The 18,615-nt window shown below is 35.4% G+C and overlaps 1 protein-coding gene across 2 annotated transcripts in view; it reads left to right on the top strand.

Moving 5' to 3' along the window:
• Window positions 1-774: 774 nt before the first annotated feature.
• Window positions 775-18,615, top strand: part of zgc:171482 (zinc finger protein) — a 103,163-nt gene continuing 85,322 nt past the window's right edge. Inside the window, exon 1 of one of the 2 annotated variants that reach the window (XM_038296473.1) lies at window positions 775-1,302. The gene's annotated coding sequence lies outside the window, so the exon portion shown is untranslated. The remainder of the gene's footprint in view (window positions 1,303-18,615) is intronic. The other variant, XM_038296472.1, reaches the window with a different exon arrangement.

Below are 18,615 nucleotides of genomic sequence, written 5' to 3'. Positions count from 1 at the left end.
TAAATATATATATATATATATATATATATAGGCACAGAGTACTTTGTCACAATTGATTGTGTTCATAGAAGAAGTGACTAGATTAGTTTTGGCCAATATAAGAAGCATAGATTATCAACTGGAATTACTGTACATGTTTTTTAAATCCTCAGTGTTCTATAAAGATCAGGTAGTACTTGGGCCTAAATATATTTCAGACTTGTTGTTAACTTATTAAGTATTCAAATAACTGTTTACTGTTAGCGTTTCTGGAAACAAAATTAGGTTAAGTTAACCCAAAATCTGAAACCACTGTTCATTTTCATCAAGTTTTTCTCTGTAAATCTGGCATTCTAATGTTTTTCTGCTGCTTACATTTTCATTCTAAGGCATTTCTTGTTTTAAACGTTTGTTTTTACTTTAATTTCCCCTAAAACTACTTTGAATGACCTTGTATATGAATGTACAAATACAATAAACTCCCTTTGCTTTACCTGAAACCTATAGCAGCCTCATGAAGATGTTGTCATAGCTACACCAGATAGACCATCCGGTCTGGATCATTTTCAGAAATTTGAAATAATCAATCAGGATATCGACCTTTACACAAATAATTATTTCAAACACCTGTAGGCGACCATTGCTGGACGCGTGAAAGTAAAAGAAAGGGACCTTAAAATAGCTAAAATAGAATAAGGAGAAGCAGAAAATGACACCCAAGTTAATTAAACAGCTTAATGTGGTGTGCATTTTACTCTTTTTAATAGTTGAAGCGTCTGAAGTCAACAGAGACCAGCTCAGTGGACAGGAGCTCACACTAATTCACTGAACAAATCCAGCATTCAGCCTGGACTCCATCGCACACACCGCGTAAAGCGAGAGCGCTTTGTGTCTTTCATTCATCCCTGTCAGGGCTGCCGCTTCCTCTCACACTTCCAGCTCTCCCTACTCCCTTCCCTCTCCTCCGACGCCGGCAAAACTCAATTCTCCGACTGGTCTCCTCTGTAGAGCTCCGTGCTCCTCTTCCCACCTGCGCGGTACCGCAGACCTGACAGGTCTCCAGAGGATAACGCGCATCACGACGTAAAGCGGCGACAAGGAGTTTATTGTTGTCATCTTTTTTTTTTTTTTTTTTTGTATTTCATTTTGTCAGAGGAGACGACGCTGCTCGAAATAAGATATAGGAGAAAACGATGTTTGCGCATGGCGCAGAGTCCCACTGAGCTCTGACGGATTTTAAGGAACAGGTGCGTTAAAGGAATAGACAGGACAGCTGGCGGATGGTTGGCGATTTCCAGAGAGAAGTCTCTGCCTCTGCGCAAGGTGAGTGATGGACTCCGCTTCCCACTATCAAGACTGGAGTTTTACCAACTCATGTATTATTGACAGCATTCGTCTTAATTATTGCCTCTATAACATTTCTTCTTATCTTGTCATAAAAGTTCTGTTAGACCCATTACAGATAGACTCAGCAAAACTTTGAGCTATCATCACTGGTCAATCTGAAGCTGACAATTATTGTATGTTTTTTAGCAACATGTAATAATGAAGGATGAAGTGTCTATGTATCAGTGAAGTATCTATTGTTAGAAAATGAAGGACAACTTGATGCATGAATTGCTTGCCTTAATATATTAAATGATTACTAATAAAACATGCAAAGTTGGGAAGTTATATCCTACTCTAACTGTTTCACTTATAATGAATTTAAGGGGTGGAAAAAAATAGAGATGTAAAAAATTACTTTCTGCTGTACTGTGAATATGAAAAACAGAATGATAAGCATGGATGTCCTAAATGATCTGCAGCTATGTAGCCCTGCAAAGCACAATGCTTCTGAAACCTTTCTTTAAACACCAATTTGAGCTCTTATTGGATGACTCGACCTCACAGTCCAGCCTTTTCCCCTTTCTTTAACAATTACACTTTCTGCAGGTTAAGTTTTGTTTATTCTTTGAACTATTGATGACGTATACTATCCCCTTCAGACTGCATCAAACCCAGCAATCTAGACTTGGTCCAGTTTGCTCAAATCTTTACACTTGTCTAATTGCTCCTGCTTCTACTCAGCTTTGGGATCATAATGTTTTCTTAATATTTGATACAATAAAATTACAAGCCATGATAACAAGACTGTTGTTGTCATACACCTGTCAGTGATCTTAATATTGTTCATTAATGTTGTTCTGTTCTGTTTAACAGGGATTATCTCCGCAATAAAGTGTAACATTAAAACATAAATGACATTATATAGTAAGCAGACAAAATTAATAGATAATCAGAATGTGGAGGCTTTGTGATATCCCTAATCTTGTTTTAGCTTTTTTCATTCATAAATCATTTGTTTTTATGTTATGTAAGATGGGTCCATTTGAAGCAGATGTCCCTTTTGAAAGTGCAATTTCTTATACAGTATTTTTGACTTAGAACTAATATACTTTTAGCTTCATTCACAACGTCAGCAGAAGTTAATGCAATAAACTACTATTATGAACTATTTATAAAAAAAAAATTGATGTTATCATTTAATCTGATTAGATCAAGACCTTCTTATAATATATCCTAAATTAAGTTAAAGGTGATGCACTTACAAGAACCATGACAATGTTCCTCGGATCTTGTGATCTGTAAGACCAGCCCTACTTTTTGCTTTTTAACTTTCTCTTGTAAACAGGAGTCTGATTATCTAGCCAGAATCAGTTGCTAAGTATTAGCCTTTTTGGATGAACATGAAAATAGAGGCAAAGGGATAAAAAAAAAGAGTTTGTAAAAATGGCTGAAGGAGCAGCACTTATAAAAAGTTGTTAAAGCTTCTTTACTAACAGAACGACAGCTGATTGAGCATGTGTGTTATGTTCATGGACATGTGTTTGTTTCTTTAAGATTGATAGTGGATCATGAGTGGGTGTGTGTCTTTATGTGTGTGTTCTCTTGCAGAAATGCTCCATAGCAACAGGCTGCATATCGTATCATCTTTGGATATATTTTTTTCTCACTCATGGTGTGCTGTGACCTTTCTGCTGACGCTGATGTCTTTGCCTGGCTGCATCTGCATTTGTGCTCCCTTGGGTGTGTGTATGTGTGTGTGAGGGGTAGGGGGTATTGAAAGATCGATGTGAAAGCCATTTGACCTTTTATAGTGTACTTTCATTAATAGCTGCATGATAACTAATATGGAAGCAACAACTGTAAATGTCTACCAGTACAAGATACTTAACCATCTTTTAGCTGTAGCTTACCCTTATTTAAAGAGCTTCTTATTCAAAGATTTTCTCACTCAAAAATTGTGTTTTTCTAATTTTTGATTAAAAGTTTGTTTCAGTTTTATTTATTGAGTAGTAGCCCACTCAATTGTAATATTTCTTACTTTGCTCATGTATTCCAAAACTATCATATTATTAGTTGGAAGAAGGCAAGAAGTGAAGCATACTGTGATATTTAACGATGCATTACTCAATTAGAGAGAAGTAACATACTTGCCATCAAGTCTTGCACTCGACTTTTTCATAGTTGTCATTCTGACTGACAAGGTCAAAAAGACTTGACTCATAATAAAATTTTACCATTAACTTCATTTTTTTGGAGTGATAATAAGTCAACTTTGAAAGGCTTTCATTTTAATATGTTTTTAATTAATATCCTAAAAAAGCCCGGTAAGTGTGAATGGGGTTAAAAAAAACAAAGCAAAAACCTGTGCTCACACTTTATCAAATTTTGTGCTAATTTTTCCAGTCTTACGGATTTATAAAATTTTCTTCTTGGTTTTGCAATCCAACTTCATGGTTTAATAAAGTGTGAGCTCCATTTTGCAATCACTGTGCGAAGATTAGTTAAGAGCATATGTCCAAAGTTTGGACGCATGGAACACATCTGTAAGGTAAGTTTCATGGATCTGTCTTTATATTGGCCTACTTAAAGCACTGCCATGTTCTAATAAGCATACTTCCACAACTTGTAACATGACTTTATTTATGCTACACTGCTGAGTGGAGCGCAATTACCAGTGCCACTTTAAGCCAAAGATTTTATATTTGGAAAAATGTAACCAAATGAGGTGATTGGAAATCAGAAATATGATGTGTTGTCCTGGTCCAGCAAGGACTTGCTTCAGTGGGAAAAGCTTTGGTTGAAAAATACATATATACGTACATCTGTCCGTCCATCTGTCCATTGATCCATTCATCCAGGTCCACTTTCAAATCACCATCAAAGCATAAAACTGTTTTACTGTGAACAGTTTTTACAAGTTTTTTGAAATTGCACTGTTCGATTTAACAATTTTTTTTTCTTTAATTTGTGCAAGTTGATGGTTTAAGGAATCTCAGCTATTGATATTATCCATTATAGGGGTGTAGTTGGAAACATAGACTGTTGCAAAGTTATGCCCAGTTTGAATCAAGCCTGTGTAGATCTTTTCATCAAAGTTTTCGTTTTCGAAACTTTAATGCACCTACAATTGCATTTCAATTAAAGACACCAACATCAGAAATGTACCTTTAGATTAGAGCCTGACTGATAAATCAGCAGGTCATATATATAAAAAAGATTTTAGCATCTGGCCAATTAATTGACATCAACTAAAATGTGGCCAATATAAAAATGTATTCTATTAATCTATTTTTGATGCAAACAGCTGAAATAAAAGTCTGCTGCAAACTAATTCTGTTCCTCTGCCCTTGGATACACACACACTCACAGCGGCAACAAGCAGAGAAAAGCATGGAGGAGAAAAGCACAGAAGAGGAAGATGGAAAACCCAAACAGTTTACCTCTTGGAAAGCTATGACTGTGTAAAACTAAAACTACACTTTAGTGCCTCATGACAACAAATGTCTTCAGGGAAAAACGCTGTTACTGTATGTTCAGACCGGACGTGGTGTCCGCGGCAAGGGCGGTTAATTCACATAAAAATCCTATACAAACTGCAGTGAGGGCATTGAGTGCTCCTGTCACAGCACGTGCTACTAGATAGAGCTGAGGTGTTGTCAAACAGTAGCACCACATGGAGAGAGCAAAGCGGTGATCGCTGAAGTTTAAATGAGCTGAAATTTTCTGTGAAATTGCAACATGGCAACCAATCAGGGACTGGTTTTATACTAACAAAGATACGAATAAGGAATGCTCTGAAGAGATTTTTAGGTGGCCTTAACCAAAGCCTTTTTACTTTAGTCCTATAAGAACTGTTCATCATCCTCCCTTATCTCCAGCATTGACCGCTGTCTGTCACTGTGCACTGCCCTGTATCAGTGCTGTCTTTGTGGGTAGATTTACAATGAAGTACTGACAAATCCTTGAAAGGAAATGCTATGGGGTTGCCAGGGGTTACAGCAGGTCCAAAGCTAAGGGTCTGGGAGGCTGGTTATTTACTAAATATTAAACACTCATTCCAGCCCAAAAAAAAGATAAACAAACCCCTTTGGTATATTCATTACCAATGTAATTTATAATTATTCTATCTTAAATAACCAAAATCAACCCTAACTACATTTTTACCTGCACAAATCAAGTACCACTGACAAAGTAGGCTAGATAATTTTGATTCAATTAGAAGATTAATGGGGGGATAGTAGACCCCTGGGTGACCTAAAAACACTTTTTTTTTTAGATATCTCTGAAACAAAAGTAGCAGACATGATCTTATTAAAATCTATGTATTTTATGTATTTTTTTTTTATTTATTTTTTTTTACAAATGACCATTTTAAGTGCAAACACCAAAGCTAAGCTTTTGCAACCTTCGGTTTACAGAGACATCTTGCCTCATTGAGACTGTCAGAGTAATTGAGCTTGGCATTTATGCACCACCTTAGTGGGCAGCCTACTAACAAAAAAAAGGGGAAAAAAATGAATTTGATTTGAGCTTTTATGATTCTCGCATCGTTTGATGCAGACTTACACCTCAATAGTTGAGAGCTGATGCATCTATTAGCTGCTAGCTTATTTTCCCTGAATGTTCTTTGGTTCACAAGTTCCCCAACGTTTAGCTGATGTGACATCAAGCTCGTTCATGCTGAATTGTAAAACCAATCAAACAATGGAAGCATCATATTCAAGATGGATTTTTTTGGATAAACAAAAGAGACCCTCTTCCAGCTCAACTCATAAACCATTGGCAACTGCGCGTCAGGTGAAAAAAAAAAAAAAAAAAACAGTTCTCAAGTGCGTGCTGCCAGATGTGACAAATGACATACATTACTTTCAAAAACTGCTTGTAAAACAGTTCAAACAAACAAATTTTTTGTCAGCTAGTTTATCAGATATCAGTACACATCGAAAAATAAGAACTAATGTCACCCTGAGCTACGGAAGCACAGGGAGTACATTGCTGGGGGGGGGAAAAAATCCAGATTTTCTTCTAATTAAATCTACATAAACAGAAAATTTTTATTATTGATTTAATCAAATAACTGTCTCTTGTCTATGATTTTGCAATCAGGAAGCCAGTCCAGAGATTTAAGACCTGGTGGGATAAAATCTGTTTTCTGGTGTTGGTCATGAATCTGACAGCAGCAATTTAAATGGACAGCAGCTGTAAATAACTGTAAAGATTCCATTATAACCATCCAGCTAAAAATAAAAAGACGCACACCTGTTATTCTTTGTCCTGTTTTGACAGGAAATCCTTTATTCTGTTGGTGGTGAGCTGATTTAGTAACAATTACGTCTATGTACAAAACAAAATTAAGTTTTTTGTTTTTTTTTTGCTGCTTATCTGGTCTCTAGTTCCATTAATACTAGTTTTGCACTGATCTATATTCTTGGATATTTGTGACAAAAAATATTTATTTTTTGTCTGCATTCAGATAGATGGTGTGGTTGGTGCATGGTTAAATGCCATTAGTAGAAGATAGGTATTTACAACTAGTGTCCATGCCATACATAGTGTGCAGATAAAATTGCACAAGCCTATTTTGGCAGAGCAACTGTTATCTTACGACAGAACACAGAGTGCAGCGAGATTTCATTGAGGACTTGTCCTTCAGTAAGATATCTGATACTTAATGCAATCACAGTCAGGATCCGTCCATTTCCGTGTCACAACACCTAATCTTTAGGTTAGTGCAGCAAAAACAGTTTTTTTTACAGACATGAAAAAGTATAGCTAGGTTTAACGAGCAATTGTTTGGCAGTCAGTGTCTGTAGCATAATTGAAGTGACTTCAATATCAAGTAACAATACCCATTACCAATTTCAATTCAGTGTGGCAACCTTTTGTGAATGTTTGGGGTCAGGTAATATAAAGGTCAGGAAATATAAAGAATTAAAGTTTCTACTGGGAAATATTTAATAAATTGGCAATTTACCAACCATTTAGAAAGAAAAATGTGTCACTTTTGTGTCAAAGCTACATAAGAAGACATACAACTATGGAAGTGTTAATATGTTCGGTTTAGGTTTTACCTTTATTTTCCTTTTGCAGTTGATTTAAAAACTTTTTTTAATATTTTGGTCAGTGCAGATGCATTCAGCAGTAGCCTGCTCATTTTTTTTTTTTTGCTCACTATGTTTCTCTTAATTTTGCACCATATTTTCTTTCGTCATGTGGTTCAGAGAGCATTTTGTTTCTGTTCAGTTTCTGCCCAAATTGCTAGCTTAAGCATGAATCCACCTTATGGGTGTGTATTTCTAGCGGGTTCCCTAAATCAATTTGTTCCCACTGAAGGCAGAGTCATTGTCTATTAGTGTTAAAAAAAAAAAAAAAAAATGTAACATGAACCCAATCTGACAAAACACCCTAATGGGGATATATATAATTTGCTATTCATGAGGATAGTACTTGCAAAGGCTGTTTGTCAGGTTCACTGTTGTCTATACAGGACCTTTATTGACCTTTCAAAATTATTAAGCAAGAGAGAGTTTTTTCTTAATAGTGCTTCACCAGAACTGTGTCACTGCTGAGGTCTGTAGCCACATATCTGTTGCACAGCTGGGAGGAGTTATCTGCTTCTTTCTTCTTTTCTTGTTTTTTTTATTGTTATTTATTTCGATACATACAGAAAAGTTTGCATCAACCATCTATTGTACAGAGAATTGTTCAGCCAGTTGAATTTGGCCATGGGGCTGGTGCCTACCTCTAAAAGTCACTAGGAAAGAAATGAAGTACAGCCTGGGTAGGTTGCAAAGGTAAAACCCAGAGATACCATACCATATATACATGTACCTTCTCCAAAGGGATATTTACAGATACCCATTGATACTTTATTTACCTAATTTATACATTTTTTATGAATATTTTGGTTAATGATTTTGACTCTTTTTATTTTATAACTTATTATTTTACCACTGTTCAAAAGTACTTCCAGTTGCCCTGCATTGATCTAACGTTCATGGTTTTAGAACTTTGTGTGATTCATTATTACTCAGAGAGAAAAAAAAAACTTAAACAGTAAAAACCAATAAACATTGTACTGCAAAGCTATTTGTAACATAGTTTCTTTTTTATTTGATGTTTGTTTGCACTAATTAACTTAATGGTAGTGAAAAGGTAACACCTCCTGTTTTCTGGATCTGCACATTCTGGTTTTGTCAGTGCTGATTGAGCAGTTTACCTTATTTTTTAATGTTTCAGCAATATGCAATCTCAAACTGCCCTTGCAGAAAATTGAAAAATGTCAAATTTATGTTTTCTTGGTTTGTAAGAATATATTTGACTCAATGTTTCTTGTTTAGGCAAGGAGATCGAATACATTTGAAGTCAAGCATTGGAGACATACACCTAGAGAGAGAAACAATAAATAGCTATGAGGAATCCAGTTGTGCACATATCTCCTGAGAAACAGAATGTATAATTGACTGTGAGCTGCATTGTGGTGTAGCTATTTATATAGTTGCTTTAGCGTCAAACTTCTACACTGTAATATGTTGGGGTTATTGTTTAGCATTTGATTTGTCGGCTGAGTCTTTTGTAGTGATGAACAAGCAGCTTATATCCTGTTATGGAAATTAGTAAGAGAAGAAAATGTCTCGTTGGTCTTTAGCTGCCTGCTTCGGTAAGACAAACAAAAAGAGGGAGAAAAAGAGAAATATGAAGCAGGAACAATATCTAAAAAAAATATTATTGTAACCTCTGTCTTTGTTTTTCTAATAATATGCTCAATTTATGTTTGCTTTCGACATTTGCTTTAAACTCAAAGAGGTTTTCTGTTGTTATTTGTTTTAGAAATCTTGATAATCTAGTGGAGTGATACCTACTGCAATTTACAATACATTGTGGTATTGATAGTGAATTAGATTATTGGGGGGTTAGGAGAATGCATTAACAACAACATTGAGTTTGAAATGCGCTGCGTACTATAAGTACTCTGTTTTTATTGTTTCAACATTTAGTTCAGCATAATAAGAGAATGTGCTACAGTATATTACCTAATAATGTTTATTTTCACAACCAAAATAAAAAGACTGTTAGTGATTATACTGTATATCATTGTAAGTTCATAAATAATCCTTAGCTAATATAAAATGGATTGAGACTAAAAAAGTGTCCAGTGTTCTGATGCTAATTCTGAGTAATCCTGAGTATTCCAACTTTTTTAAGCTTGTAGAATCCTCCTTACTTGTATAAAAGATGATACTCTGAATTATGCATGGCTTTTTTTGTTCAGGGTTCAGACTGCAAAATGAGGCTATTTGTGAACTTTGTCATTGCATATCAATTACACCACTGATAACCATAATGTTGTGCAAAATGGTTAATAAACATAGGAGCCAGAAAACAACAACTACATGAAGATCATACAAAAGAACAGAGGTTGTTGAATTGTCTGTCTGAAGAAGGCTGATGAAGAGGCAGTTGGACTGACTGTACTGAAATAAGGCACCAGGGGTCCGTTTCACGAAGCAGGTTTAACAAACTCAGATTCAAATCTTGAACTCTAAATCGATCTAGCCTAAAAGTCGAGAACTCTGAGTTTTCGGTTTTATTATTACTCCAACTCCAAGTAGAACCACTCAGAGTTTAGCATGTGCGTAAAAGGTATGAAAAGCCATTATGGTGGAGCCATAATGATGAGTCACCGTGACAAAAGGCAACAGGAGGTGCCTGATTCACCCCACTGGAACTAGAGTTTTTAATGCAGAAATAGTATAAAAATGTAAGAATGTGTTTAAAGGACAGAGAAACAGCGCTACAGCTACAAAGTAGAGGAAGGTGACGAAGGAGATGATTATTGCTCGAGTTAATACTGAAGTTTATATGAAGTGGACTGTGGTAGGCCATTTTTGCATTCATTGTAAGCATTCTCCTCTCTGTTGTGCCCTTTGAAGATTACTAAAATAAGATTATCCCTGATAAAAATGATACACCTAGACTGAATTGTAATAATATATTTTTCTAAATTACATTTTTGTAGCAAAAACTGAATTTTAGAAAGTAAAAAACAAAAAATTGTATTAGTAAGAATGAAGTTTTATATATCTAGAAATGATATCTCATCTTAATTGGTCATTCGGACTTTTATCAGCTTGACTGAAAATGTTTTAAAGATATCTGAAATACATTGTTTCATAGTTAAAATAATGGAAATCCTGAGCTCCATTTTAGGAATATGGAGATCTGAAACTTATTTATAGACGTCCAGAATGTTTATTCTAGATTTGGAGAATGACATTTTGTTTGAATTCACAATTTAGACAAAGAAAAAAATTTTGTTTTCAGATATCAGGAATATATATTTTCAGTAAAATTAGTACAAATCAAAACGGCTTGCCGTAGCCTACTGTGACTATGATAATATTATGGGATTATTTCTTTGCAGTAGATCAATGTATCTGTTTAGGTGAAATCTTCTGGCAGCAGGTGAAGATGAAGTCTAAAAACGTTCTAATAGATAGGACCTGTTCATTATCTCATGGATCCCTTATTTTGATTCAGTCTTCTTTTACACAGTAAATAATAAGTGGCTGTTTGCAGCGGCACTTCGGATGTTATAATCCCAATAGATGGTTGTTATAAGTGGCTATCAGGCCCAGAGTAGACTTATCATCGATTGAATTTTAATCCTAACCCGCGGAATTAATGAATTTATTTATGTGTAATCTGAATTTTTTTTCAGTAGTTCTTCATGTACTGTAAATATAACTAAATGAAAATTAAATAATCCCCATCTCGCTCATATTAAACAAACCAAGATCTAGTAATGTCATGCCCTGTAAACTGATTTGTAAAATCCTCTACCTTTAAATATTTAATTCTATCAGAAAAATTGCTGATCATTCTTTAATAAGATCCTCGTCACACGGACATGCAATGTTTGTTTTAAAAAACTTATTGTGTAACGGACCTAGTGAATGATATATATATATATATATATATATATATATATATATATATATATATATATATATATATATATATTAATGCACAAAACTACAAAAAAAATTGTACTGAATCAGGAAATAAAACAACATGATTGGCTGTAAGGAGCGTGGCGACAGAGGAAACTCTGAGTTTACTGACCTGCTACCAACCAGGTTAGCTCTGAGGAGAATGTTACTACAATGACTGAAACAGAGTTTTTTTGTGAAATGGAAAAGTCAGAGTTTCCCTGTTTTCAGGTTTAGAAAACATACAGTCGATTTTTTGGTTAACCTGCTCTTAGAAATGGACGTCAGGTCCAGATTGTGTCAGTCTCAGAGTCCTGCAGCCTGTGTAAATCAGCTCTGTGGAATTCTACCATACTTCTCTTAACCTTAGCCTGACCCAGGATGTGGTACCTGTGATGCAGTAGACCTCATGCTTTAATCTGATACCAAAGATAACTCAGCTATGAGTTGATGACTAATGACTACAGAATTGTCAACCCGACATCATGAAGGTCTTAGAGAGACGCCGGTTGAATCTACTAAGCAAGCAAAAAGCAGCTATCAGGACCCCTGTAGTTTGTTTATCATTGTACAGATTGAGTTTAAGATGCTAAAAAATTACCTAAATAACAAACCCTCATTTCTGAGACTGAAGGGTTGAGGGTAATTACAGTCAACAGGAAAAGAACACCACAGGTGAGGGTAATTCCAGCATTCTTTTTACTCTGTACACAGCCTTCTAGTAAAAGAAAAGAAACAAAAGAAATAGGAATAAGTTGAATCTTAGTTCCAGGCTTAGTTCCTTCAGTGCTTTCAGAAAGATGCTGCATATGCCCTACACCTTTGTTGCTGACAGTGTGATCTATTATGCCATCATCTATCAGAGTAGATGCATTAGAGAAAAATACTTTTTTTTATTAGTTTAAGAACTAATAGCTAAGGCCAGTTCTGTTCTGGGAATTCCTCTTGAACCTTTTTGAATGATTTTATAGAAAATAATTTTTTATCCTGTTAGATTTATTCTTTATTTGTTGTGTATTGTCAATCTTAATGTCTTTATTATTCATGTGTGTTGTCAAACAACAACAGTGTCCTTGATCAGAGGCTTCTGCAGAAACACTGGCAGAATAGATTTAACTTTTTTTATTAAAAAAAAATCCAGAGTTACAATAGCATTGAATTTCCCTTTACGATTTATATTAAGTTGAAAAGAATTGCGGCTGCTCGGTGCAACAGTGGGTAGCACTGTCGCCGTGAAGCACAAAGGTTCTGGGTTCAATTCCTGGCTTGGGGTCTGCTTCTGGTTTTCATGTTCTCCCTGAAGATGCAGGGGTTCCCCCCAGGTACTCCCACAGTTTAAAAACATTCTGACTGTTAGGTTAATTGACTTCTCTAAATTTTGCTTATGTGTGACTGTGTACGTGAATGGTTGTTTGTCCTTTTTGTCTCTGTGTTGCCCTGTGATTGACTGGCAACCGGTCCAGGGTGTACCCTGTCTCTCGCCGGTAGACAGCTGGAGATAGACACCAGCACCCCTTGCAACCCCACTTGGAATAAAGCATGTCAGAAAATGGATGGATGGATGGGAATAGTAATAAGTTGAATCCTAAAATGTCATCAGACTGCTGAACTGCTGAAAAAACAAAACAAAATTAGGTCCCAAATCGAGACTGCGTCACACTGGTAACAGAAGCTTTCTGAGATTTAACAAAACAGATTTACCATTTTGAATGATATATTGTAGGAAACTATTTTAACATTGTTATTTCTTACCAATTTTCAAGATTTTTCATCAAATTTGACAACATTTTCCAGGCTATTAGTGGAAACAACAGTCAGCTGTAAGCTGTCTGAGCAAAATCTCAGCCTGTGCCAGCTATTGGTTGTTTAATCTGTCACTGAAAACAATCGCTTAAGGCATATTTCAAAGTTTTTAATGATTTCTAGCACTTTTTATCTATATTTATGAACATATTCATTAAGTTATTTTTAGCTTTAGTTTTTTTTTCCACTCTTATTTACCTTATACCTTTTAAGTAGAACAGGTATAGTAGAAGAAGATATTAAATCGAGATCCATACATTTTTTTTAAACTTGTGGTTTTAACACTGAACGCCAATGCTCACTGAGCCTGACTGAACAATCCATTCTGTGAGTTCCTCTCTGCTTAATTTTCTATAATGAGGTCAGAACATTCAGTTAGAGAAGCCACGGCCACTTTAGAACTGTGATGTCATTGTGCATATCCATCCGGAAACCTTCCGTTGAAGTAATTTTGGGAAGGGGCGAAAATACTGGTAAGCTGATTGGCCTATGTTGGTGATAGACGGGCCAAATAAACCAATCAGATCAACGAAGCATATGACGTACTAACAGCTACGACGAAGAGGAGCCAATTGATAGTTCAAACTCTTGCCGAAACCAGTCGGGAGAAGAGCAAAAACATCTTTTCCTCTGAGAAAAGCCTCCAGAGTGTTTTGCTCTTCTTTCAGTGAAGAAATACTCTGTAATTCCGATAAAACTTGCTCGATAGCCACGCTAATGCTAGTTTCGTCGGCTGAAGCCGCCATGTTCTTTAGACTGAACTGTCGCTCTTCTCGCTGCGTCACACCTCAACCCGCCCTAAAGCCAACGCTGATTGGACGTTGGTTTGGTGAATGGCTCCAAATTTTCTTTAACGGAGAGTCTCCAGACTGATTTGCGAGTGAAACCTTGAAAGCTTGCGAAATCAGGATGGTCTCACGAGGCTAAGCTATTGGGGCTGTGCCTAAACAAAGAGATGCAGCTTGAGCTAGAGCAAGGAAATACAATACTGAGGAGAGCTACATTATCAATTAAGATAGCAAAGTCAGAATATTTCCTTGCCAAAATCACAAAAAACAAAAATTTTGTTTTGGGCCTTATAGGTGCAAGGAGTCTAAGAGAGAGAGGCGTTGTTTATCCTATTATGGAGTGTTTGGGATAAACTAAATAGTACTCAGGGGTTGAAGTTAAGGATTTTTACCACTTGCCCAAAGGGAAAGTGACTTGCACATTTCATTTCTTTTTGTAAAAACTCAGTGTATACCAAATGACAATACATTTTCTAAGTCGAAGATTATGGTTTGTTTAAGCAACATTACACAACTAGCTTTTCAAATGCATTTTGCTGTCTTCTGTTGACAATGACCCAAGGCAGCTACATGGTTGATTTTCTGGCCTTTGAGCTATAAATTGCTTCTGTATTTCAGTTAACAAGGTGCAGATGTCACACCACTCATCCAGAGGTAATCCTGTCAGATTGTCCATCCATTGAGTTGGATCGACATATATGCCCAATCAGTTAATGTTAACTTCTTGCAATAACTACCTTAGCCTTGAAAAGTACATAACCTTAGGCTAAATTTCTAGTTACTGTTGTTAAAGTTATGAATTTACTAAAGTTGTTAAAATCTAAGGTACGATGCAAGACGATGCAAAGTTTGGTAGGTTAATAAATGAGTGTTAAACCAAAAAATGTAAGGAATTGCTTTTATTTTTTATTTCCTTCTTTCCGGAAAAGTTTAACATTGATGCTAAATATATGTTTATTTTATTTCCGAAATTATTCAAATCCAGATATCATTATTATAAAGCTTCAGCTAAAATTAAGGGATTTTTTTATGCCCTTAATAGCCAGTATTTACAAACATCCCTGGTTGGTGATCGAATGTATCCTCTTACAGTGTAGCAGCAGCTGCTACTTAAAGTAAAACTAAGAAATTTCGACCAACAGAAATTCAATGAAAGTATCTGGACCTTTGGCATTGGAACAAAAAGAATGAGGAAAGTAAAGTAATGGTTTTGTGGCCATATGTAAGACTAACCTTTTGCTTTTTTAGTGGTGTGATAGTCATTTGCAATTTTCTGATATAATTAAGATAATTGATTACAGTTTCACATCTTGATTATTCTAGGTCTTGAGTGCAACAACATAATTAAGTAGTGTTTTTCAACTTGAATGAAAAAAGAAATAAACAACACAACTTGTAAAGTCACAGAAACAGAATAGAAACATCTGGGGAAAAAATAGCTTGAATAAAAAATGCAATTAGTTGCTAATGGAACAGACAGACCCCCACAGTTATGTTGCTTTCCAGCATAGCAATAGTCCATATGTTGAAGTAACACACAAGCCCCATCCCCCCATTAAAACTTTAGGTTGTCTTTTGTTTCCCACCATTAACTCTTTTTGCCTAGAAGTCTCCTACTGATAGACACACTGAGTTGGAGATCTGCTCAGTTAAACTTAAGAAGCATTTTTTTCCCTTGAAGTAATAGTCTTTAACCTTTTAAGTAAATATAGTGTCCTGAGGCCATAGATCTTTTATTGATAACATTAACAGCTAATGGTCTGCAGAGAGAGATTTTCAGATTTAAAACTACCAGAGTGCCCTAGTAGCCTTAGTTGTCCTATTAAAGAAGATAGTTTATTTATTTTAATGAAATTGTTACTGCTGTTCTGTTGATACTGTGGATTCAGGTTTTGACTCCCAGCTGAATAGAAAAAAATGTTATGTACTAAAGTTTGCATGACCATGTCCGGATAAAATCCAGTCTGTAAACTGTTAAGTTTTATATGTTTATCTTCTCGATATAGAGAACAGCTTGTTCAGCAAGAGACCTTTTCAAAACACTTTTATGTAACAAATTTTATAATATAGCCTCAGTTGTAATGTGCATATTAAAGTAGGGAGAAGTAATGTTCTTTCCCCCACAAGAGTAGGTAAGTCTAGCCTAAATAATTCCTCATGAATTATATCTGGCCTAGGGGCCATATCTTACTTACTGAAAGATAAAAGAAGTTGATGAGGAGGGATATGTATGGAGGAGTCTAATGAAAAGCCTAGTGTGACAATGTGTCACTAATTTAATTTATCAGTATGAAGTTGTCCAAACTAAGAGGAATGAATGATCAAATTCATTTTCTGCGTTAAACCACAGCAATGTACAAACTTGAAAGAGTTTAGAAATAGGCAGGATCCAGGGTTGATTCAAACCTGTTGGACTGAATTAACCAGACTTGTTTTGGGACTGGTAGATTGGGGGTTTGTGACTTGAGAGTGTCTTAGTCAATTAAAACCAGACCACCTTAAGCTTATTTTAGCAGCTACTGTAAAAGGATGTCATTGTGATAAAGCTATGAAAGGAAACATTGTAAACCTACTATAAATTAGAGTAATTTATGAAATAAACTTATACAAAAATGGCTTTATCATCAACTAACTATGTTGCTCCATAACTCCAAAGCTTAAAAATTAGACTGGTCCATTTGATTTGGAGCAAATTATGCCTATGCTTGGTTGTAATAAAAAGAAAGTAGAGGTCACAAACTATTGCCGACTGCAGATCAGTAATGGAGAAAGAATGCTTGTTAAGCTAGTATTAATGATGTTAGTGAGGAGATGTCGAAAGGAAAGTTCAATTGTAATGCTGCTGGCAGCAGAAACATGTGATCAGTCATGTGAGCTAAACATTGGCAGTGTGAGAACTTATTTGGCAAGTGTTTCCATCATCCAATTAGGACATTAACACCTTTTTGAAAAAGTCAAAAACCATCTCAAATATGCGGGGGGAAAAAACTTTTTTTGTAGTACTTTGACCCAAATATTGCTTTTCCATCATACTCTTCTAATGTGATATTGTAAAATGTGCTTACAAAAATGTTAATGTAAACATCTTTAGTAATTAAAATGTGCATTTAACTTAATCATGCTCAGCACTACAGTATTAAAAAAAACAAAAAAAAAAACAAAAAAAAAAACAATGCAATCTCATTCTCTCTTGAATGTCACAATAAAAGAATTAACCATTACATGGATGGCCTTAAGAAAGAATTGTTTCTTCCAATCAAAGGTATTTAAGGTGTTGGTGCCCAAACAATTTAAGTACAAACAGTAATCATTCCACACTGTGAAATGTTATTGAGGAAACATTGTTAAAAAATAACGCAGAAAAAAAAAAATAAAGAGAACAAGAATTCCATCTCCCACAATAGGCCTCAATTATTGACTTCATGATGGTATTTTTTTAAAAGACTGAACAATTATGATTTGTTTGGGAGGGCTGGCAGAATGAAATGATGTTGGAGATAGTCTAACACAGTATATCAGCACAAACACCTTTTACCAGCTGTCAAGCATGGTGTTGTTTGATTAATGATCAACAACAATATGACGTTCTAAAATAACAGCAGAAAATATGAAACAGAATGGCTGAAAATGAAGAAATGAGTGTGCTGCAGTGGCACAGCCAATGTTGAAACTTTAATATCATTGAAAGAGTGTTTTTAAAAAGACTGGACTGACATTAATATAAAATGTTTAAAATAATATGAACAGTGATGTTTTTTATGGGGGCTTTGTACAAACAAATATGTAAAAATCAGTAAAAAAAAAAAAACAATACAGTAACAATTAAAGAATTTTTGCAATTTGTAGGCCTAAAACACAATATTTAAAAGGAAAACATAATTTAGGCATTCCTAATATTGATTATTAGGACCAAAGCTGGGAGATGAAATGAATAAGGATATCTTGTCCAACTTTATTGTATCTTTCTGATGACCACTTGAAAAAAAACACAAAACATATCTGCCTCTTGAAATCAATGGGTGAAGTCCTCAGCCAGAAGTACGGCATCCTAAGGTACACGCACTGTTAAATATTCCATTTTTTATGTTAATAATTTACAATGGACAAAGATAAATATGTTGATGAAAAAAAAACAATGGAATTCGGATCACTTTTGTTCTATTTTCAGACTTGCTTTAACATTGCTATAAAATTATGTCCAATGGTTTAAAAGACAATAACATTCCCTCCTAAATGTTTTGGTACACGGAAGCAACCAACATGTCAAAATCAACCATCAAAGCAAGTGGTTTCAATTTCCTTTTTAATCTACTCAAAATGAAAGTTAAAGTTGACGGAAAAATAATATCTGTAACAAACAAGTTCCAAATCTTTAAGGTATTGAAGGTTGTGTTTCATTTAATTTATTTAAGTATTTGTGGTTCACAATTTGGAATATGGGCTGCATGGTGGAGCGGTTTGTAGCAATGTTGTCTCGCAGCAGTAAAGTTTCGGGTCCGATTCACGGCCCGAGGTCTTTCTGCATAGAGTTTGCATATTCTCCACATGCATGCATAGGTTTAAAAAAAAAAAGAGGGACTGGAAGCAAAGTGCTTGGGGTATTGAACTGCACAGACTGCCAATCTGGGTCCCTGAGCAAGTCCCTTAACCCCACACTGCTCCCCGGGCGCCGCACAATGATAGCCCACTCCCCTCCCCAAGGGGATGGGTTAAATACAGAGAGT

The sequence above is a fragment of the Cyprinodon tularosa genome, unplaced genomic scaffold (genome assembly GCF_016077235.1).
Source record: "Cyprinodon tularosa strain WSP-4 unplaced genomic scaffold, ASM1607723v1 ctg37, whole genome shotgun sequence".
NCBI lineage: Eukaryota > Metazoa > Chordata > Actinopteri > Cyprinodontiformes > Cyprinodontidae > Cyprinodon > Cyprinodon tularosa.
The sequence above is the reverse complement of the archived record's forward strand: the minus strand, read 5'-3'. Positions and strand labels throughout refer to the sequence as shown.